Source organism: Stegodyphus dumicola, chromosome 5, assembly GCF_044657685.1.
Source record: "Stegodyphus dumicola isolate Sdum_Otavi_A_Nest chromosome 5, ASM4465768v1".
In the NCBI taxonomy this organism is placed as follows: Eukaryota; Metazoa; Arthropoda; class Arachnida; order Araneae; family Eresidae; genus Stegodyphus; species Stegodyphus dumicola.
In genome coordinates this window covers 208,310,571-208,316,570 of record NC_140772.1, presented here as the reverse complement: position 1 = coordinate 208,316,570, position 6,000 = coordinate 208,310,571, and positions in this window count along the sequence as shown.

The window sequence follows — 6,000 nt, the reverse complement described above, 5'->3', positions numbered from 1 at the left end:
TATTTAAAGACACAGAGAAGAAATTCGCAAGGTCGATCCTGCACAATTCAATCTTGACAGAACTCATTAAAAAAAATACATATATCACGTTACTCTTCAACAGCATAGATGGTTCTGAAGTGAAACTTGGAATTTTGAAATAATAGATCAGAGAGAAATCATTCTTAAAAAAAATGGTAAAGTCCCGAATCGGCTGGGAGAAAAAAAATTTCTCAGAGCTGAAAAAAAAAAAAAAAAAAAAAAAAAAAAAAAAAAAAAAAAAAAACTTTTGGTTAATTTTTATCATGTCTTTAGACATGATAAAAATTAATGACCCTCCCTTTTTGTCTGGGAAGGATGTCTCACCCTTTCTAAAAATAGATCATGACTCATCCTTTCTCTAATGGCAATCATTCCATGAATGAATCACGATTTGTTTTTCAAAAGAGTGAGACAACATTCCCAGACGAAAAGGGAAAGGGGTTCGTTAATTTTTATCATGTCTAAGACATGATAAAAATTAACAAAGTTTTTTTTTTTTTTTTTTTTTTTTTTTTTTTTTTTTTTTTTTTTTTGAGTTGTAGAATTTTTCTCAGCTCTGAAAATTTTTTTCCAGCCGACTCAAGACTTTACCATTTATATTTACGAATAGTCTTTGGATTATTTATTTATTTTCTTTTAAAAAGAAAAATTCTGAGCTAGACCTATCTATTGGCTTAACATTCTGGTCATAGAAACAGTCTAGAATCTCATTTTATTTTTCGAGGCTAATGCACGGGTTCTCCAATCAAAAGGGTTACTATAAAGGGATTGGTTTGAATGCATTTATCTGCAAATGTTGTAGGATTCTGTTGTTGAGAAGGGGATATATTATTATTATTATTATTATTATTATTATTATTATTATTATTATGATAATGATGATTGTGGCAGATTCGTTTTCTACATGGAAGTCTAATCTCCTTTGAAGACCTTTTCTGGGGATCGTCGATAGATGGTTTTTCAATAGGAATCGTTTCCCTCGGATCCTCAAGAGATAGAGGGGGGGTCCTGTCTTGAGACATGGAGCGGTCTCTCCTCCTCCTCCTCCTCCTCGAGAAGTCTTGAGAAAGGGAGAGGATTTTCGGTTCCCTTATTCTTGAAGGGTCTTGACAAATTGAGAGGTCCCTCCTCTTCGAAAGAGAGAGAAGTTTTGGTTCCCTTATCCTCGAGGGGTTTTGACAAATAGAGAGGTCCCTCATTTTCGAGGGGTCTTGATAAATGGAGAGGTTTTTCATCTTCGAGGGGGTTTGATAAAGGAAGAGGTCCGTCCTTCTCGAGGGGTCTTGATAAATGGAGAGGTTCTTCATCTTCGAGGAGGTTTGACAATGGGAGAGATTTCTCCTTTTCGAGGGGTCTCTCTTCCTCAAGGGGTTTTGAGGAAGGGAGAGGTTTTTCATCCTCGACGGGTTTTGACAAACTGAGAGGAATCTGAACAGGCTTCTCCTCATCCCCATCATTATCGAGGAGGATGAGGATAGGCTTTTGGAAAGGTTTTTTCTTTTTCTTCTTGATGCTCGGGGAGAGGGATGGGGTAGTTGTTCCACCATTCTATTTTTTCTTGCTCGAGGATTTTTTCAAAAGTCGTGGCCTCTCTATGATGAGACGAAGGAGGAGAGTCCTCGAGAAGAATATAATAGGTATTCTTCCCAGTCTTCTCGATCGAGAGAGGTTCGTGCAAACATTTATGCAACCATTCACTAAAATGAACGAGAATCCCTTTTGTCTTCTCAAGACGATCCATAATCCTATTCATTTGCGAGACGGTTAGAAAGTGGGACGTGTAAAAATATTTGGCTCGTTTCATTAACAAAATTTGTGCATCCAAAGGTGGAATGTCACGAGCCATCAACACGTTTTCATCGGACAAAAATTCGTCCCGCATCTTTTGATAACTCCCCACGGTATAACAACCCGCACATTTTGAAAAATCCGAGGCTTTCAGGTAAACGACTCCTTGGATGATATAAAAGGAAAGATCAACATATTTATATTTGAAAGGAATACACGTAGTGAGCTGGGGATGCCTCCTCATGATCCACTTGGACAAAAATACGACTTTGGGGCTCTCCCCTTTTATTTATAGAGAGAAAGAGAGTGTGACCTTCCCTTCCCTCCTCCTCCTCTCTCCCTGCTTCCTCTATCTCTGGACGTCCTTGGATTGGAAAGGTTGACTTTGAAAAAAAAAGAAGGTCATGGTTGGATAATTTTTTGTTTATTAAATTATTACTTTCACTTCCTCATTCCCACACACATTCATCTTTTTAAGAAAAGAAAAAGAGGTCATGGAGATAAGATTTCTTGGAAAGAAGAGAGAGAGAAACAAAAAAAAAACAAATAAAACGGACGTCATAGAGCCTCTATGTGTGTCTGTGTGTGTCTATATAGATATATAAAAAGACGAGAGTACTGGGCGAGATCATTTCTTTTCCATTGGGAGCCATGTCGCTATTAGACGTTTTTCCAACTCAACGGATTTCGAACGGGGAGGATTTGAAGACGCTAAAGCAAATCTCCAACTTGAAAATTTTTTTCGCGTGTCATTGTGCGACATTTATTCCGCATTTACCACCTCATCAAGCGATCGTTTCTTTCAACCAAGATGTCGAATCCTCCAACCTGCTCGTTCAGAATATATACAGAAATTTATTCGAATCGCAACAAACGAAAGAGGAATCTCCCTTCTCTTGGAATCGGATGGATCGAGCTTTGAGACGGCCCATTCAAACAGACCGGCGATATACAGATCCGCGCACGAGTTTTCGGTGGAAGAATATTTTTCTGTCGAAACGATATTTTACGTTTGGAGTGAGAACGACGGCTGAGGACGAAGTTCATATTGTTCAAACCACAGCCGCTCCTCTCGCCTATTACGAATCATCGTCCCCCAATCTGAAGGAAAGAAGTTTTAAAGTCAGCGACCGGATGAAATATAAGAAATATATTCTAAGACCTTTTCAAAACTATGTCGTTCCCCCGAAAACGCAATATCTCATCGTCACAACCCAGAAGAGTCTCTTTCTCGTCGATCGGTGCTCGTACTCGCTTTGGAAACAATTGAAAGAGGAGATTTCTTTCCAATCGCCGATGATGTTTCAAGAAAAAGAAGAAGAAAACCCTCCGCCACCTTTACCCATCCCTTCCTTAGATGATAAGAGGAGCTGGACCAAACCGTTATTTCCCGAAACAAAATCGACCCGGCAACGGAATGAAATTGAAGTCATCACAATTGAAGATGAGGAGGAAGAAAAAAAATTACCTCTTAAAAAACGGTCGACTTACCGGAACCTACCTGGCGTGCAAGATCCGCTTCAGAATCCAGAAGCTTCTTCTTCTTCTTCTTCTTCTTCCCCGACTTGTTCAAACAGGCAACCTCTTTCGGACTCCTCACAGACAGAACCTCTTCCAGTATCCTCTTCTTCTCCTCCAATCTGTCCCGACATCGTAGAGGTAGAATGTCAGACGGGTCCACAAGCTTCAAAAAGTCCCGACATCGTAGAGGTAGAATGTCAGCCGGGTCCACAAGTTCCAACAGGTCCAGAAATCATGGAGGCAGAAACACAGCCGGGTTCACAAGTTCCAACGGGTCCAGAAATCATGGAGGTAGAATTTCAGCCGGGTAAACAAGTTCCAACGGGTCCAGAAATCATGGAGGTAGAATCGCAGCCGGGTCCAGACATCCTAGATCCCTCCACTCATCCCAAAGAGACTCCAAGTGTTTCAAGACAGCCTTGTGAGGATCTAGCCCTTCCCGTATGGAATGATTATATGGACTTACAAAATTTGGTGCAACAGGAAGGAGAAGAAAATAATCATACGGATGGGTGGGTCAAAGACTGTTTAGATCATTTAACCTCGAATGAAATTGAACTGTTATGGAATTGCATTTCTGAAATCACATCGGAAATGGGATAAAAACCAAAACAAAAAAAAAACAATTTTTTTAATAACAAATGGGAGGAGGGTCATGATGTCAATTAAAAAAAAATATTATATAGAGTCCAATCTTGGTGGTTCACTTCAGTTTTCCAGCATGAGGTGATCCACGTTTCCCGAAATATGGATCCCATTCCAAGAGAGATTGTGTAGAGCCTTCACTTCAGTTCTTTTTTTTCTACCAAGAGGAGAGGGTCCCCAAAGGGTTACCCATGTCCAAAGAGAGAAAGTGTAGAGCATTCATTTCAGTTTTTTTTTTCAAGTTTAGGGGAGGGAGGTCTCAAAATGACCCCCCCCCCCATTTTCAAAGAGAGATGGTGTAGAGCGTTCATTTCTGTTTTTTTCCAAAGTTAGGGAGTTTTCAAATGGCTACCCATTTCAGAGAAAGAGAGAGAGAGAGAGAAGGTGTAGAGCGTTGATTTCAGTTTTCCAACATTAGAAGGTCCCAAAATACCTTCTGAATTCAAAGAGAGATCGTGTAGAGCGTTCATTTCCAGTTCTCCAAGATCAGAAGAAGAGGGTCCGCTTTTCCCAAAAGGGCTTTCCGCATTCAGAGACAGCGAAATGCAGACTTCAGTTTTCTCCCTCCCTAAGAATAGAGGGTCCCAAAATGGTTTCCCATTTCAAAGAGAGAGGGAGAGGCGTTCATTTCCATTCTCCAAGATAGGGTCGTCTGCTTTTTCCCAAAATGGCTTCCCAATTCAAAAAGAGAGAGAGAGTAAAAGGGTGTGTAGAGCGGTCATGTTCATTCTCCAAGATAGGGTCGTCAGCTTTTTCTCAAAATGGCATCTCCCCATTCAAAAAGAGATCGTAACCAATTTTTTCCAGTTTTTTCCAAGATGGGGGAGAGAAGGAAACCTAGGATGGAATAACACGACACACAGAGAGAAAGAGAAAAAAAACGCCATCTTGTCATTTTCTGATAGGGTACCGGTGTTCCAATACTTTTGTGACCGACTGTACAGTGTCACCGATATGTGGGGCGCTGAGGTCAAATTTGAGGCTTACAGAGGCCGTAAAGGCCCTACTCAATGCTTTAGGTGCCAAGGATTTTTTCACTCCTCTGAAACTTGCACCCTTAACATCCGTTGTGTGAGATGCGCTGGCCCGCACTGGGCAAAAGATTGCACATTAAGTGACGATCAACCTGCTTGCTGCTGCAACTGTGGAGGTAGTCATCCAGCGTCCTTTAAATCTTGTCCTCGTTACCCAGGTAATAACAAAAAGAGCTCAAAAAAGAATGCCCCTAGGGCAGCTGCTCCTGCAGCCCCCCCCTCAGGGAACTACAAACACCCCAGCAAAAGCTGTACAACCAGCAACTGTGACTGCACTTAAAACCACAAGCTCGCTGTCTTATGCAGCGACCCTAGGTAAAGGACCTACAGAGCCCCGACCCAAAAATCAGGGTCCAAATCCGGCGGTTATGGCGAATGTGCCTCAAATAGCTCCCCCGGTTACCCAAGTAGAAAGTGGAGACTCAGAGGATGTTTTCTCCTCTACTTTAAAATGCCTAATTGAAATCTCACGCGATCCTGCGGTAGATAGGCATATTCTACTACAAGCCTTCCAAAGGGCCCTGCCAAAGCTTAGGCAGGCAGACGCTCTTACGAGGGCCTTCCTAATTTATGAAAGCTATATTATGCTTTCAAATTAGGATTTCTCGGCTATTTTAGACCCGTGTCTTAAGTTTTTCAGAGCTGTAACCTTTTGCCACGGCCTTAAATTCAACTGTTTAAGACAAAGTTCAGTTACCAACAGAGAACTTACCATGTGCACATGGAATGCAAACGGCCTCATCAATAAGATCGATGAAGTCAAAGATTTTATTGTAGTGCACGATCTTGACGTGTTATTAGTCCAAGAGACTCATCTTACCCCAGGGAGAACTCCCAAAATTGGGAATTATGACATGTACTCGACTGACAGGGTGTCATTAGCCAGGCGTGCAAGTGGTGGCACCTGTATCTACGTGAAGCGTTCGATTAAGCATCACATGATACCCCCTCCTGATTTAAGTATTTTGGAAGCGACAATTATCAAAATTTT